This window comes from Falco rusticolus, chromosome 5, assembly GCF_015220075.1.
Source record: "Falco rusticolus isolate bFalRus1 chromosome 5, bFalRus1.pri, whole genome shotgun sequence".
In the NCBI taxonomy this organism is placed as follows: Eukaryota; Metazoa; Chordata; class Aves; order Falconiformes; family Falconidae; genus Falco; species Falco rusticolus.
Window position 1 is genome coordinate 14,293,664 of NC_051191.1, and position 17,682 is coordinate 14,311,345.

At 44.1% G+C, this 17,682-nt stretch overlaps 1 non-coding gene across 1 annotated transcript; it reads right to left on the reverse strand.

The window, feature by feature from the left end:
- Positions 1-786: 786 nt before the first annotated feature.
- On the reverse strand, positions 787-871 carry LOC119149490. Its single transcript, XR_005104723.1, has one exon. It is a non-coding gene; the product is annotated as a small nucleolar RNA SNORD45 (small nucleolar RNA).
- Positions 872-17,682: the final 16,811 nt, after the last annotated feature.

Genomic DNA, 17,682 nt, shown 5'->3' on the forward strand with positions numbered 1-17,682 from the left:
CAGCAGTAGAAACCGGTCTCATTTTAGAGCAAGGCTTACCACACTTGCCAGTTTTCTTTTGCGTGCTCTCACCTGGAAGCCAAACCAGAACAGCTGCACACACAGCAGAACAATTGCTCAGCACATCTACACTAACAGAGCTCTCCTAAAGCACACCTGGAGTCATTCATACCCCAAGTCAACATCTACAGTGGAACCTGGCCACAAGCTTTGTCATTTGGGGGTCAAACTGACGCACACCAAAAAAGTAGTAAAACACATCTCCTTCTCTGCCACATCAGGTATTGCGCTCCTTCAGTTCAGCTGTAACTGTTACATTATTTCCCCAACGCAAAGCCAAACAGAGAAAATATAACCACAGCATGTTCCTTAAAAAGCAAATCTGCACATCGCACACAGTTCATTGTGACCAAAGCAAGATGTGACCACGGGACCACAGCCCTTGAAAATTTCAAGATGCCTAGGTGGGACCAAACAGTGCTTGTGAACAAAGAACATGCCTGCTCGTTAAGACAGGCTGGTCAAGTTTACCACCAAAACTCTACATCAGCATTTGCTAACCCTGTCCAGCTCTGGGTATCCAGAGCCACACTCAGCTCACTTGAAAGCATCTCCTAGTAGCAGTATTAAGTATTAAGCTCAGAACTGTACCTCCCTGACGCCTACATGGAAGAAAACTCAAACTGTGCCCCCTTGTCCTTAAGCTGCCTTAGAGCTTGTGACAGGAATTTCATTCCACTGCTTGGAAAAGTGCCAAGGTTGCAGCTTAAGGGAACTGGAGTTCCCTGGGTCTCAGAGCAATTCTAGAGCTAAAGTGGTGATAGACATCAACTCTAGATCAGACAATACGTGCCAACACTCACTACTGACCCAGCGTGGCAACCTCCTTCTGTCCTACCCAAAGGTTTCAAACCCAACACACTGTCTTCCTATGGCAGGAAGCTACCGTATTTATAATTTGTAACACCATTAACGCATTCCGTGAGACGGGACTACAGATACATTATGCAGACAACCAAGCCGCCATTTGGAAGCACCAGAGCCCTATGGCAAGACATTTGTTCTACAATGGAGAGAGCAACAGTGAATAAATAAGACTGAGATATGGTCCTTTTCCTCGAGGGAAAAGCATGCAGCAGATCAATGACTGTTGAACAGACATGCAGAATTCTCAGAAAAAGCAACCCCTAACTCTCAACAAGAAAAAGAAGGTTGTTCCTCTTAATCAAAGCACAGCTGCACTGAAACAAGTCAACACTTAATGTACGCACCTGTCCTTCCCCCAAATGAAGGTGTATAAGCAACATGTTTCTCTGGAAATGATGTGCTCAGGGCATCAGGTTTTCTTACCCCATCCTTTCACGGTGTCGCCTTTAAAAACCACCAAGAAAAGGTCAGTTGGGGCGTTGCCTTGGGAGATTCCCATGCCTGGGGGCAGTCAGGAATTCCACAGTAGTAAGTACCTCTTTGGACACAGACTTTCCTGAGGTGCCCCCCCCCCCCAACCTCCAGACATCTCCCTGGACCCTCAGCAGCATGTACAGGTGCAGGGAGGAAAAGAACGCCAGGGAACAGACCAGAGAAATTGGGGGGAGGCAGGCGTGAGGGGGAGAAAAAAAGAAGAAAACCTAAAAAAGATACGGATACAGATGAGGACAGAGATGTAAAGGGAAAACCAACGCTGGGCTGCAGGACAGAGACGGAGGATGAAGGAAAGGGGAGAAGGAGAGGGAGCAAGACAGAAGTGGAGAGAGTAAAAGAGAAGGGAGCAACAGAAGGACACATAACGGCAGAATGGAAGAGCAAGCAGGACAGAATAATAGGATGGAGAGCTACAGGGAATCAAAACACGACGGGTTTGTATGGCAAGGTTTGGGAAGGAGGAGGAAAAGAAGGAGAAAGAAGAAACAAGAAGAAACAATGTGTGATCAATGACCACAGCTGCCGTTCCCCATCCCCCTGCAGGGAGGAGAAGACAGGGAAATGGGGAGTAAAGTTAGGCCCAGTAGAAGCGAGGGCTGGATGGAAGGTGTTTTGAAGAAATGCTTTTATTGCTCATTTTCCTGCTCTGATTTGATTGCTGATCAGTCACACTCATTTCCCCAAGTTCAGCCTGTTATGCCCATGAAGGTAATGGCCGAGTGACCTCCCCTTCCTTACGCCAACTCCTGAGCTTTTTGTTGTATCTTGTCTTCCCTGTCCAGCAGAGGAGGGGCAGCAGTAAGAGCAGCTTTGGTCCCCACCACACACACACACACAAATCACAGCAGCACAGAGGAGTGGCAGGGAGGGCCGGCGACACAACGGAGAGGAGACAGGGTTCCACGGACCTGGGACTCACAGCTCTCACTTTTGGTACCGCTGTGAAAATGTAACATTTTAGATGCTTCTTTCTCCTTCTCTCCTCCCGATCACTCGTCTGTCTTCCACTTATGGTGACCTGTGGGTGTCTCAAGCTCTTCCTCACAAGACAAGGCCTCCTAGACACGTAACGCTCCCTTGTATGCCAGGAAGCCACAATAAGCTTTGGGTTACGCACAGACTCTGCTGTGCACGCTGGCAGCCAGGCCTGCTGTGGGCTGCAGAGGTGGATCCTTCCTCACCCGCAGGAGCAGGCTCTCTGGTGCCTGCAGCAGGAGGCAGCTGCTAGCCACATGGCCTTGGACTTCTTCCCCTTCACCTTTCCCTGGCCTGTCCAGCTCCTGCCGCAGCAGCTCCTGCACACAGCCAGGCCGTGCCCCCCAGCCCCCTCCAGCACCTGCACTGTGGAGGGAGCAAGGCCAGGTAGAGACTATCCCTGCCAGCCCAAGGCAGGTGCAGCCAACGGCATCCCCAGGGGAGGAACAGCCCGCAGCGTCCTCAGCACAGCCCCTTGCAGAGGGAAAGAAGCACAAGTGACCATTATCGGCGTCGCTCGGCCTTGGCTGGAGCCCCTCCTGCCGCAGGGCCTTCCTGAGCGGCAGCAGGGGTCCGGCTGGCCACCTTCATGGCGGCACTGGGGGACAGCCTGGGGCTGGGGGCCAGGCTGCGGGGGAGATGCTGCAGCAGGGCAGGCAGCGGCAGGGGCGAGTGGGGCCGAGGTAGGCTCGGGAGTCTGGCGAGCTGGGGAGGTACCCGGGGCTGGTGCCTGCGCCTGTGGGGTGGCCTCCTGCTTCCCCTCCTCCCTCCCCTCAGCCCCCAGCCCTCCAGGGCTGCCCGGACACGGATCATGAGTGGCTGAAGCTTCCCGTGTCACCCCCCCGTCCCCCTCGAGGCATCCAGCGGGCAGGAGACCCCCCCAACCCACCGCAGAAGCTCACTCACCTCATCCACAGTCGTGGCACTCCCCACGCCGTCAGCTCCCAGGCAGACCCCTGACACTCTCCTGTATCTCATGATGCCCTGTAATGCCCCAACATATCCCATAATGCCTCCTAACAGCCTCGCCACATTCCCTAAGGAATTTTGGTTACTTTTCTTCTCCATTTTCTTCTCCAGGAAGCGACAAACATTCCCCTTGCTGCAGAAAATCAGTACTGCTGGCTGAGCTGGAGGGACGCGTGCTGTTCCCTGTACATGAGGCCTGCCAGCTTTCCCCAGCCAGCTGCATGCAGTTGTGCAACACAGGCAAAAAACAGAGAGAATCAAAAGATGAAAATGGAAAATGGATGAAAATTGGGGATCTTATCCAAAAAAGATCTGAGTAGGTAAGGTATACTACAAGGACAAAACTCCATGCTTTTGCTTCATTGAGAACTCACTGTTACTTCATCTCACCTCCTCCACAAGCTTCTGTTCAGTGTTTTCAGCAGTATCAGAGGACTCATTCTGCAGCTGCCAAACCTGGGACAAATCCTCTGCCAAACTGGGTTATTAACTGACTGTCAGGTTCCACCACCAAACGAACTCTGCGAATGAGCTTATCTGAGAAAGCGTGTAATAGCGAAAAAACCCTTTAATCATCGATTCTCTGCCTGGCAGCCATCCTGAAAGCAGAACCCGTACTTTCCCCGAAGAAAGCTTTCTGTGATACTCTGCTTCTACGAGGCACCGCTTTTCTGTAGCCCGCCGGTGCCCGGCCGAAACCCCCCTGCCACGGAGGATAGAGAGGGACCACCTGTTGTTATACGTCACCAAACGGTGCGAGGGAACGGAACAACTACAGTTCCTGGTTTGAATGTTTTGTATAAAAATATGGCTTCAGGCGTATGGGAAGGACCTAATCCGGTGTTATTTATCAGTAAAGGTTATTTTTGTATCTCCACAGGTAAAGGACCTATTTGGGTCCCTAGCAAGTTTGTGCGACCTGTATGTCAAGATCAGAAGACTGAAGAGAAGACTCAGAGCGAGCAGACAGAATAAACTGTCTATGTTGTAAGGGATGTAACCCACGGGTATTATGCCAATGTATGCTATGTGGGGTAAAACGGTACTGTGAGCCAAAGCTTAGATGTAAATTGTGTAAAAAGTGTATGTGTTTGATTAGTAACCGGGCATGAAGCAAGGGAAAGCATACGGCTAGTGTAATACCATGCTGATTGGAGACAGTATACATCATCAGAATCTGTGAAAGCACGGATTTGTGGGGTGGAATATGTAAAAACAAGCAAACAAAACAACAACACCCCCCCCAAAAAAAACAACACCCCAAAAAACCAAAAAGAGAGAGAAAGGAAAGTGTGGAAATTGTAGAAGTAAACATGTTTGAGTGGTGGACTTGGTTTATGGTCTTGATGAATTTTTTACCCATTGGCCAAAGTATTTTTGACATCTTGCCTAGGACAAACATGCGGGTGACATGGGCAAATATCACGGGAATAACAGACTTTTGTTTAAGTCTGCAAAAGGCAGACAACCCCTTTAGAACTTGTTTAATTGGTATCCCCCTGCAAGAGAATGAAACAAATTTTGATGGCTTTTGGAATGTTAAAACAGTGGATCTGACTCCCAATCAGAAATGTACATGTATGAGTCCAAATGGCAGCATTAAATGCTAAGAATATACGAAAGTGAGCGTGCTGGGGAGAGAAACTATTTAATCTTATGTCACAGATTTTAAGTTCGTTATTGCTTGATGTAGATGGTACTAGGCATGCTATGTTACAAAATAGGGCTGCAATAGATTTTTTGTTATTAGCACATGGACACGGTTGTGAGGATTTTGAAGGGATGTGGTGTATGAACCTTTCCGATCATTCCATATCTATGCACAAGAAGTTGTCACAACTGCAGGGAAACATGAAGCATATTCTTGCTGATGATAATCCCTTTGATGAATGGTTGAGAGGATTGGGGATAACAGGTTGGTTAAAGGCGTTATTGATGGAAGGAATACGCTTTGTTATAATCATTGCTGTAATGTTTTTCGTTTTTAGCTGTTTATTTTCTTGTTTGAAGAAAGGTTTAACATCTATTGTGAAACAGACATGGGTTGTCCAAAAAGAAAAAGGGGGATATGTAGAGGGATTTTTAAAAGACCGAGGACATATGTTACCATCGTCCGGGTTGGACAACCCAGGCCTGTTCGTTGAAGCTGCAGAGCAACTTTAAATTGTCCTGGGAACAAGCAGTGGGAGAAAGAAAACAAGTTATACACAAACAAGAGGCCAGGTGCAGAGCAAGTCCTAGGAACCGTGAAATCAGCACACTCTCATCGGCACACTCTGGTCAGGCACCTGCAGCATGTTCACCAGTCAGCGACACGGATGCCCGTGTGACCAGAAACTTTTATCCAATCACCTTTGTGTAAAGTCGTGTGAGCGGTTGGCTTAAGTTATAAATATGACCTGTTTGTTTAATAAAGTGAGCACGGCATGTAGCCGTATTGGTGTGATTGTCGTGACCCGGCTGACTCTCCACGGGGGACCCTCTCCGACTTCATCCAATTGCTTGGAGAAGTAAGCTACTGGTGATGGCAGAAAACATAATGAAAACCTAAAACTCTGCTGCAGGCAGGAGCTGCATAGATAACAGGAGCCATCAACACGCGAGAAAGAGCCTCACAGTCTGCGAGAGAAGCTCTGGAGCTTGGCCCACAGCACTTCAAGAAGGGACGGTTAATACAGATGTAGGTGAGCTCCACAAGAACATAAAGAAGGAGCTTCCTGATAAGGATGTCCTAACTGCTAAAAGAAAACAAACTGCTGAAGCGGTAAGACTCAAGGAAACCAGGGTAAAATAATTGTGGTAGTGGGGGATCCTGATCTCCTACTCAAATGTGTGTGTCCGTCCCCACCCCCCCAGCCCCGCGCTTGCCCCCGAAAAGGGTGGATTACCACCTCAGGAGCTCGCGCAGTGAATTTAAAATGAACTGTACCTTTAAATTGAGGCAAGAAAGCAACTCACCAATAATGAGGTAGTAGGTGTAGATTTTGCACGAACTAATCACTTTGCTGTATAAATATGTATTGTGAGTAAAATTCAGCTTGCAGGTTGGGAGGAGCGATCCCCCTTGCACCCTGTGCCGCAATAACCACACCTGCTTTATAACTCTCCTCGAGTTGTAGGGTACGATTCCACATGTCAACGTCATGGACGTTACCTGTGGTAGAGAGGGGGCGGCTCACAGGGTGGGCGCTGGGCTGCAGGGATGGTCCATGCCACGGCCTGAGAGAGGAGGAACAGCACGAGGTTTGTCCCTGGGAGCTGAGTGGGAGAGGAGGCGCAAGGGATGCCCAGCAGCTGTGCCCCGTGCACGGCCACCAAGGTCAGGGACAGCCCCCCGGGACTGCTGGGCACAGGGGCTGCCTCGGGGCCGGCACCCCAAAGCCCTTCCTCCCAAGGGTGCTGGGCAGGGGCGGGGCTGCGCGTGTCACCCCTGTGTCACCCCATGTCACAGTGCCGTCACTTGGCAACGCAGCAGTCACAGTGCCCCGGGGGAGTATAAAAGGGGCATCGTCTGTGTCCCGCGGCCAGAGCTGGCCTGGCACCAGCCTGAAGACACCTGAGAGGTAGTCCTCGAGGGGCCGGTGGGATTCCCTGGGCGGGGTGAGGGAGGGAGACTGGAACCTGGATGAGGCTGCTGGTGGGGCCACATCCAAAGCTCAGCTGAGGTCTGGAAATCCTTCTCAGCTGGACAACCATGGCAAGACCAAGGGAATGCCTTCTTGAGAAGCACTGCAGAGCTCACCATCCTCATCCTCTGTGGAGCCAGGGGCAGCAGCCATAAGTTATGAGATGCACAGACGTTGGCGGGATCCTAGAGCTTTGGAGCACCCACTGGTGCCCTGCAGGTGCAGGAAGGATTCTGGCCCCTGAAGTCGATGGGACCAGGGATATTTGGCCACTCTCAGAAGCCCCTGAGATGGCTCTGGGTCAGAGGGAGAGGCTTGGCATCTCCCAGGAGGCGTGACCAGCCTGTGGGACGAGGAGGCAGGTCTCGCTCACATGCTCAGGGAGCAGCCCATTGCCAGGGCTGGGGTCAGGGGGAATTTTCCCCAGGGCACATGGGCACTGGCCCCCGGGGGTTATTTGCTTTCCTCTGCAGCACTGAGCACGACCACTTGCCAGGGCTCCACGGGTCCCTTGGGCCAGGTCACCGCCTGCTGCTTGTGCCCCACGAAGATGGCCTCTCATGCCCTGCAGCTGGCAAGAGGAAGGCTTTTTTCCCCCGCGGTGGGCTAGCATGTGTCCCTCCCCAGGGTTCCTTTGCCTTTCTCTGAAGCACTGAGCAGGGCCCCTGGCCAGGGCTGCTTTGGGCCATTCTGGCAAGGTGCCTGCTGCTCGTGCTCCAGGAAGGTGGCCCTCGTGCCCCGCATCTGGGGGGAGGAACCTTTCAAGGCTCCCGGCGGGGCTGCCAGTGTAGCCCCCGTGGGCTGCTGCTTTTCCTCTGTAGCACTGGGCACAGCCCCTGGGCAGGGCTCCTCGGGGCCCTTTTGAGCCAGGTTCTCGCCCTCTGCTCTCGGAGTGAAAATTAGAATGGAGAAAAAGGAAGAGGTGAGTGGAGAGGTGGTAGCCGGAGAGCGGAGAGCATGGAAGAGGAGCGTAGAGAGGAAGGAAGAAGAGAGCTTATAGGAGGGAAGAGGAGAGCAGTTAAGACGAAAGAGGAGAGTGAAGAGGAGGGAAACTGAGAGCAGAGAGGAGGGAAAATGGGAGTGGATAAAAAGAGGAGGACTGTGGAGAAAATGGAAGAAGAGGGAAGAGGAAAGCGCAGATGAGAGAAGAGAAGAGCAATGTGGAGAGAAAAAGAAAGCAAAGCAGAGGGAAGAGGAGAGCGGAGCGGAACGATGATGAGAGCAGGGAAGAGGGAAGAGGAGAGTCAGTGTAAGACTAGTAATGAGACGAGGGAGGACGACTACCGACACTTAGGAAGTGGACCGGAGAGGAGAGCGGAGAGGAATGAAGCAAAAGCCTAGTGAAGATTAGAGAGGAGGGAAGAGAAGAGCGGAGAGGTTGGACAATAAGAGTGGAGATGAAGAAAGTTCAGATTGGAAAGGAGGGAAGAGGAGAGAGGACAAAATGGAAGATGAGTTCGGTGAGGAGGGAAGTGGAGAAGAGGGAAGATGGAAGATGAGAACATAGAAGAGGGAAGAGGAGAGCAAAGCAGATGGAAGAGAAGAGCGGAGAGGACAGGAGAGGAGTGCGGAGAGGAGAGAAGAAAGAAGAGAGGGGAGAAGAGGGTAAATGGGAGTGGAGTGAGGAGGAGAGCGGAGAGGAATGACAAGGAGAACAAAGAAGCTGAAAAAGGAGAGCAGAGAAGTTGGAAGAGGATTGCAGAGAGGACGGAAGAGGAGGCAAGAGGAGAACAAAGGTGATGGAAGAGGAGAACAGAGGTAAGGTAGGAGAGCGGAGAGAAGGGAAGAGGAGTGCAGACAGGAGGGAAGAGAAGTGTGGACAGGAGGGAAGAAGAGTGCGGGGAAAAGGGAAGAGTAGAGCGGAAAGGAGGCATGAGGAGAGCAGGGAGGAGGGAAGAGGGAAGACGAAAGCAAAGAGGATGGAAGAGGGGAGCAGACAGGGGAGATGGATAACAGGGGAGAGGAGAACGGAAAAAGAAAATACAGAAGAGGAGAGCGTAGAGGCGGGAAGAGTTGTACACAATGAAGAGGAGATCGGAGCAGAGAGGAGAGTCGAGTGCAAAGGAGAGCAGAGAGGAGGGAAGAGGAGAGTTGAGAGGAGGGAAGATGAGAGAGGAGATAAAAGTAAGTAGAGAGTGGAGAAGACTGAAGGGGAGATCAGAGAAGATGGATGATGAGAGCAGAGAAGAGGATGGAAGAAGAGGGTGGAGAAGACATAGGCGGAGAGTGGAGAGGACGGAAGAAGAGAGTGGTGAGGAGGGAAGAGGAGAGCAAAGCTGATGCAGAAAGTGGAGAGGGGTAAAGAGGAGGGCAAGTGTAGAGGAGAGCGGACAGGAGGGAAGAGTAGAGCAGAGGAAAGGAAAGAAGTGAGCAGAGAGGAGGAAAGAGGAAAGTGCAGATGAATGGAGAGGAGAGCGCAGTATATAAAAGAAGAACGGTGAAGATGGGAGAGAAGAGCAGAGAAAATGGAAGAGGAGGAAAAGGAAAAGAAGAGACATAGGAAAAGGAGAGCCATGTGGAGTAAATATGAGAGCAAGCTGAAGGAAGAGGAGAGCAGAGCGGAGGGAAGATAAGAGCGGAGATTAGGGAAGAGGAGAGCAGATGGAAGCGGTAAGTGGAGAGGAGTGAAGAGGAGAGTAGAGTGAAGAGGAGACCGGAGAGGAGGTCAGAGGAGGGCGGAGAAGGGGTAAGAGGGGAGCGTAGAAGATGGGTGAGGATATGTGAGAAGAGAGAAGAGGAGATCAGAGAAGATGGATGACGAGAGCAGAGAAGAGGACGGAAGAGGTGGGCGGAGAGGACATAGGTGGAGACTGGAGAGGATGGAAGAGGAGACCGGTGAGGAGGGAAGAGAAGAGCAACGGTGATGGAAGAGGTAAGTGGAGAGGAGGTAAGAGAAGAGCGGAGTGGAGAGCGGACAGGAGGGAAGAGGAGAGCAGAGAAAATGAAAGAGGAAAGCCGAGAGCAGTGGAGAGGAGAGAGCAGTATATGTAAGAAGAACCGAACAGAACCCTAAAAATCCTAAAAAACTTTAACCCCAGCAACCCTTAACCCTAAAAAAGTTTAACTGTGAAAAACATTAACCCTACCAACTCTAAAATCCCTTAATCCTAAAACCCTTTAATGCTACACCCCCTAAAAATGCTAAAAGCTCTTAACCCTAACAACACTTAACAGTAAAAAAGCTAAAACCTCTTAAAGTCCTTAACCATTGTAACTCTAACAACACTTAACCTTGAAAAACCCTTAACCTTAAAAATCCTACACCCCCTTAACCCCCAAAAAACTAAACCCCAACAATCTTTAGCCCTAACATCCCCCCCAAAAAAACCTAAACCTGAAAACCCTAAACCCCCTTAATGCTAAAAAACATAAAACCCCTTGATTCAAAAAACCCTTCACCATAAAATACCTAAAAACCAGTAACCCTAAAATCCCTTAACCCTAAAACCCCTTAAAACTAAAGTTCTAACAATCCTTAACCCTGAAAATGCTACAAACCCTTAACCCTAACACAGGTTAAAACTCTTAAGCCTTGAAACAATAAACTTAAAACCCCTTAGCGCTAAAAACACTTAATTCTAAAAATGCTAGAAAAGATTGACCCTAAAAACCCTAAAAACACTTAGCCCTAAATACCCTTAAAACTCATAACCGTAAAAAACCTTAACCCTAAAACCCCCAAAACCCCTTAACCCATACAAGGCTAAAACCCCTTAACCCTAAAACCCCTAAAATCCCTTAATACTAAAAACCCTTAACATCTAAAACTGCTAAAAACCCTTAACTGTAAAACCACAAAAACCACAACACTAAAAACCCTTAACCGAAAAAACCGTAAACCTTCAATCCCTAAAAACACTTAACACTAAAAAACAATTAACCGCAAAAACCCTTGAAGAACTAAAACCCTTAGATTCCGTTAACCGTAAAAACCCTAAACCCCCTCTAATCCTATACCACTTCACCATAAAAATCCCTAAACCTAAAAACACTTACTGCAAAAAAAACCCTAAAAAGCTTTAACAATGAAAGCCCTAAACCCCCTTAACCCTTAAAAGCCTTAATGCTAAAACCCCTAAAACCGCTTATATCCTAAAAAACGTAAAACCCCTTAAACCTTTAAACGCTGAAAAGGCACAACCCTAAAAACCATTAAGCCTAAACCCCCTTAATCATAAACACACTAAAACCCCCTTTACCCTAAACCCCCTTTACCCTAAACCCCCTTTACCCTTAAAACCCCTTTACTCTTAAAAAGCTAAACCCGCTTAATTCTAAGAACCCTTAACACTAAAAAACCTTAACCCTAAAGCCCTGTAACTCTAAAACCCTTAAAATCCCTTAGCCCTTAAATCCTAAAAACCCTTAAAACTCTAAAAAACCCTATAATAATTGAAAAAATTCTAAAACCCCTAAACTCAAAAATCCCTTAACCCTTAAAATGCTGAGGCCTAAAAGCCTTAAAAACACAAAAACCCCTTAAACCTTAAAACCATTAACATTAAAACCCCTGAAAACCCTTATACCCTAAAAAGCCCTAAAAAACCTTAAACTTAAAAAAGCTAAAAAGGCATAACCCTAAAAACTCTAAAAACTCTTGAGCCTAAACCCCCTTACCCATAAAAACACTAAAACCCCTTAACTCTAAAAACCCTTAACCCTAAAGCCCCTTTACCCTTAAACAGTTAAACCCCTTAGCTCTAAGAACCCTTAATGCTAAAAACACTTTACCCTAAACCTCCTTAACTATAAAAACCCTAAAATCCCGTAACCCTAAAGACTTGTAACGCTAAAAACTCTAAACCCCTTGAACCCAAAAAAACCCCCACAAAATCTAAACCCCCTTAACCCTACAAACACTTCACACTAAAACCCCTGAAAACCCTTTAACCCTAAAATATCTAAAAATGCTTAAAAGGAATAACCCTAAAATCCCTTAACCATAAAAACACTAAAACCCCTTAACTCCAAAAACCCTTAACCCTAAACCCACTTTCACTCTAAGACACCTTAAAGATAAAAACACTTAAGCGTAAAAGCCCTTAAGTCTAAAAACCCTAAAAAAACCTTAACCCTAAAATCCCTTAATGCTAAAAACCTATAACCCTAAAACCCGTAAAAACTCTAAAGCCCTGAACTCTAAAAACACTTAATCCTAAAACCTTTAACCACAGAAACCCTAAAAAGCTTAACTCTAAAAACAAACACAAATAAAAAAAAAAACCCTTAACCCTACAGTCTCTTAACCCTTTAAAACTCTGAGCCTTAAAAACCTTTAAAAGGCTAAAAACGCTTAACGATAAAAATTCTTAACAATAAAAAAGCTAAAACCCCTAAAAATGCTAAAAACTCTAAAAACCCTAAAAACACTTAACCCAAAAAACATTAACCATAAGACCTTTAGAAACCCTTAACCCTACAAACCCTACAAACTCTTTACCCTAAAAACTCTGAAAACATTTAACCCTAAAGTCCCTTAACGATGAAACCCCTTAACTATATAAACCCTAAAACCCCTTAATCCTAAAAACCATAAAATCCCTTAATATGAAAAACCTTTAACCGTAAAAGCGCTAAAACCCCTTAACCCTAAAACCGCCAAAACCCTAAAAACCCGAAAACCCTTAATCGAAAAAAAACCCTTAAACCTAAAATCCCCCAAAACCCTTATCCCTAAAAAAAACCAAACCATAAAGCCCCTAAAAACCATTAACCCTAAACCCCCTAAAACTCTTTAACACTAAAAACCATTAACCCTAAAAAACCTTTACGCTAAGAAAGCTAAAAATCTTAATTCTAAACCGCCTTAACACTAAAAACACTTAACCCTAAATATGCCAAAACCACTTAACCCTTAAAACTGACCCCCCCCCGTTAATTCTAAAAACGCTAAAATCCCATACATTTAAAATCCTTTAACCCTAAAAACCTATAGTCCTAAAACTGCTAAAAACTCTCAAACCCCTTAATTCTAAAAAAAATCCTTAACCCTAAAACTCCTGAACAGTAAAACCCCTAAAACCGCTTAACTTTAAACACGGAAAAACCCAAAAATCCCTTAAGCCTAAAAAACCCTTAAGCCTAAAAAAGTTACAAACGCTACAAAAGTCAAAACCCCTAAAAATGCTCTAACCCTAAAAAACTCTTAATCCTAAAAAACCTTAAACTATAAAACCCCTAAAAACCCTAAAAACCCTTTACACTAAAATCGCTAAGAAACCTTAACCGTAAGTTGCTGCGGGCATTTCGGGCGAGCGGGAGTCAGATTCAAATACTCACAGAGTTCAAGATCTGATCCGTTTATTGTACAAACCAGGTAGACTTTTATAAGGCATTCTATAAGCATGCAATAATGTGGTTGGCTATTTTACAAGCGTATAATAATATGATTGGTTAACAATTGTTTACTGGGAAGATTTCTGTTTCTGCTTGTTCTGGCATGTAGGCTCCTTTCTGCGGTTTCCCAGCTCCTCTTATCACGTCCCGTTGGCCTTGGTTTTGAGCAAACATCTGCAATTTGCTCCTTTTTCTTCATCCCACTGTTCTGGCCGTAACCTCGTCTTATTTCTTCAGTATTTTTCCACTTGCTTCAGAGTTCAGTATAATCATTCAATACAGCAAGAGCCCCAACAGTAAGTATGCTAAAAAGACTTTAACCATTAAACCCCTAAATCTTAAAAACCTTACCAACGCTAAAAACACTTAACACTAAAACACCAAACCCTAAAACCCCTTAACCCTGAAAAAGCTAAAAATCTTTAACACTAAGAACTCCATTAAACGCTAAAACCCATAAAAAGCTCATAACCCTAAAACTGTAAGAACACATAACCCAAAACACTTCAACCTAACAAACCAAAATCCCCTTTAAACGTAAAAATCCTAAAAAACCTAAAGCCTAAAACCCCTTATCCCTGAAAAAAACTTAAATCTACACTGAACCTTAAAAAACCTAAACCCCCTTAACCCTACAAATGCTAAATACTGTTAACCCTAAAACCCATTAACAATGAAAATCCTTAACCCCAAACTGATTAACTCTAAAAACTTTAAACTCTTTTAATCCTAAAACCACTTAACACTAAAAACTTTAAAAAGCCTAAAAAAATTAACATATCCAGAAACACCCTAATAACCCTTAACCCTAAAAACCATAAAACCTTTAACCCTAAAAACCCATAAACAGCCATAATCCTAAAAAAAACTTAAAATCATTTAGTCCTAAAACATCTTAGTCATAAAAACCCCTTAAACATGCAAAAACCCCTAACTCTAAAAATGCTAGGAAACCTTAACCCTTTAAAACACCCAAAATTACATAACTCAAAACCCTCTTAACCTAAAAATTCCTTAAAAGCCCTTAACCTTAAAAATCCTAAAAACCCTCTAAACCTAAAACCTCGTAAACCTAAAATCCCTTAACAGTAAAAAACATAAAATCTCTTAACCCTAAAACCCGTTGAATCTAAGAACCTTAAAACCCAAAAGAAATATTAACCCTTAAAAAAAATTAAAAAACCCATAAAAGCACTAGAAATCCTTAAACCTAATAACTATAAAATCCCTAAAGCCACTTTATCATAAAAAAACCTAAACCCGCTTAAACCTAAAAACCTTAAAGCCCCTAAAAATCCTTTAACCCCAAATCCCCTAAAATGCCCTGATCCAAAACCCCCTTAACCCTACAAACCCTAAAAACCCTAAAAACCTTAACCCTAAAACCCCTAAAACCCTTAACCCCAGAAAACTTAATCCTAAAAAACCAAAACCCTCTTTAAACCTAAAAATTGTCAAAACCCTAAAGCCTAAAACCACTTATCCCTGAAAATGCTTAACTCTAAAAACGTTTAACCCTAAAAATCCTAAAACCCCTTAAACTAAAACCCCCTAAACACCCTCAACCTTAAAAGCCTTGACCTTAAAAAACGTAAAAACCCTTAACCCTAAAATTTTTAAAAACTCTTAACCCTATATAACCTATAACCCTGAAACCTCTTAAACCTAAAACCCCTAAAAATACTTAAACCTAAAACCCCTTAAGGCTAAAAACAATATGAGCCCTTAACCCCACATACCCTCAAAACTCTTAACCTCAAAAAAGAAAAAAACCCTTAAACCAAAACCCCCTAAAAACGCAAAGACCCTTTAACCCTAAAACAACTTCAGAGGCAAAAAGCATTAACCCCAAGAAAGCTTAACCCTAAAAACCTTAAAATCCCTAACCCTAACACACCTTAACGCTCAAGACCTTAAAACCCCTAAAACCAAATAACGTATAAACCCTAAAAACCCTAAGAACTAATAACCCTAAAAGCCCTAAAAAACCTTACCCATTAAAACCCTTAACATTAAACATTAAAATCCTTAAACATTAAAACCTAAAATGCCTTAATCCAAAAAACCCTTAGCCCTACAAACCCTAAAACCCATAAAGATCTTAACCCCTAAAAGCCCTAAAACCCTTAACCCCAAACCACTTAACCCTAATAAACCAAAATCCCCTTTAAACCCAAAAATCATAAACCCCCTAAAGCCAAAAACCACTTAGAATGCTTAGCTCTATAAACGCTTAACCCTAAAAAACCCTAAAAAAGCTAAATACCATTAACCCTAAAACCCATTAACAGTTAAAAAGCCTTGACCCCCAAAACACTGAACCCGACAAAACAAAATCACCTTTAACCTTAGAAATCCTAAACCCCCTAAAGCCTAAAAATGCTTAGTTCTGAAAGCACATAACCCTAAAAACCCTAAAACCCCTTAACGCTGAAAAGCTTAAAAACCCTGAACCCCAATAACATACAAACCCTAAACCCCCTAGGAACAATTAACCCTAAAATCCCCAATACCCCATAACATTAAAATCCTTTAATCTTAAAAACCCTAGAAAGATTGAACCCTAACAACTATAAAACCCCTTAACCCTAAAAAGCCTTAACCCAACCCCCCTGAAACCTGTTGAAATTATATCCCTAAAAACCATAAAAACACTGAAACCTAAACCCACTAAAAGACAATTAACCTTTAAAATCTTAACTTTTAGGTTTTAAAAACTGTAAAAGTGCTTAGCCCTAAAACCCCTTAACCACTAAAACCCTTAACCCTAAACCCCAATAACAGTAAAAATCCTTAACCCCAAAAGCACTAAACTCTAAAAACCTTAATCTCTTGTAACCCTAAAACCCCATAACGCTGAAAACTGTCAAAAACCTAAATAACTTTAACATAAATACCAGAAACACCCTAACAACCCTTGACCCTAAAACCAATAAAAACCATTAACCCTAAACCCCCTTAACTCTAAACCCCCTAAAACTCCTTAACCCTAAAACCAATAAACCCCCATAACCCTAAAAAAACTAAAATCACTTAATACTAAACCCTAAAACCCCTAAAAATGCTTAAGCCTAAAACCCCTTAACCATAGAAACCCTTAAACTGAAAAATCCTTAAAACCCTTAAGCCTAAACTCCCTTGGCAGTAAAAACCTTTAACCCCAATAACTCTTAAGCCTAAAACCCCCCAAAATCCCTTAACTCTAAAACCATTTAACACTAAAAACTTTGAAAATCCTAAACCCCATTAACATGAAACCCCTAAAACCCCTTAAACCAACCCCCCCTAAACACCCTCAACCTCAAAAGCCTTGACCTTAAAAAACGTAAAAACCCTAAAATTTTTAAAAACACTTAACCTTATATAACCTATAACCCTAAAACCTCTTAAACCTAAAACCCCTAAAAATACTTCAACCTAAACGCTAAAACCAATATGAACCCATAACCTTAAAAAAAAATTAACCCAAACCCCCTAAAAATGCAAAACCCCTTTAACCCTAAAACAACTTCAGAGGCAAAAAGCATTAACCCCAAGAAAGCTTAACCCTAAAAACCTTAAAATCCCTAACCCTAACACACCTTAAGGCTCAAAACCTTAAAACCCATAAAAACCAATAGCGTGTAACCCCTAAAAGCCCTAAGAACACTTAACCCTTAAATCCCTAAAAACCCTTACCCATTAAAACCCTTAATCTTAAAAACCCTAATAATGCTTAAACCCTAGTACCCTTCACCATTAAAACCCTTAACCCTAAAAACCCTAAAAACCATTGACCCTAAAACCCCTTAACACTAAAATTCCTGAAACTTCTTAACCCTAAAAAACCGTTAACACCTATGACACTAAAAAAACTAAATTCACTTAATCCTAAAAACCCTAAAAACACTTAACCCTAAAAACCCTAAACCCTTAAATATGCTAAAAAACCTAACTCTAAATACACTAGAAACCAATAACCCTAAAATAACCCAAATTACTTAAGTCTAAAAACTCTTAACCTAAAAATTCTTTAAAAACACTTAACCCTAAAAATCCTAAAAACTCTCTAAGCCTAAAAACCCGTAATCCTAAAACCCTTACACCTAAACGCCCTTAACAGTAAAACCCCTAAAATCTCTTAATCCTAAACCCCATTAAATCTAAAAACCCTGAAAACCATAAGAAACATTAACCTAAAAAACCTTAATGCAAAAAACCCACATAAAACTGCTAAAAACTCTAAACCCTAATAACTGTAAAATCCCTAAAACCACTTCACTCTAAAACCCCATAAAAACGCCTAAACATAAAACCCTTAAGAACCCTTAACCCCCAAACCCCTAAAATGCCTTAATCCAAAACCCCCTTAACC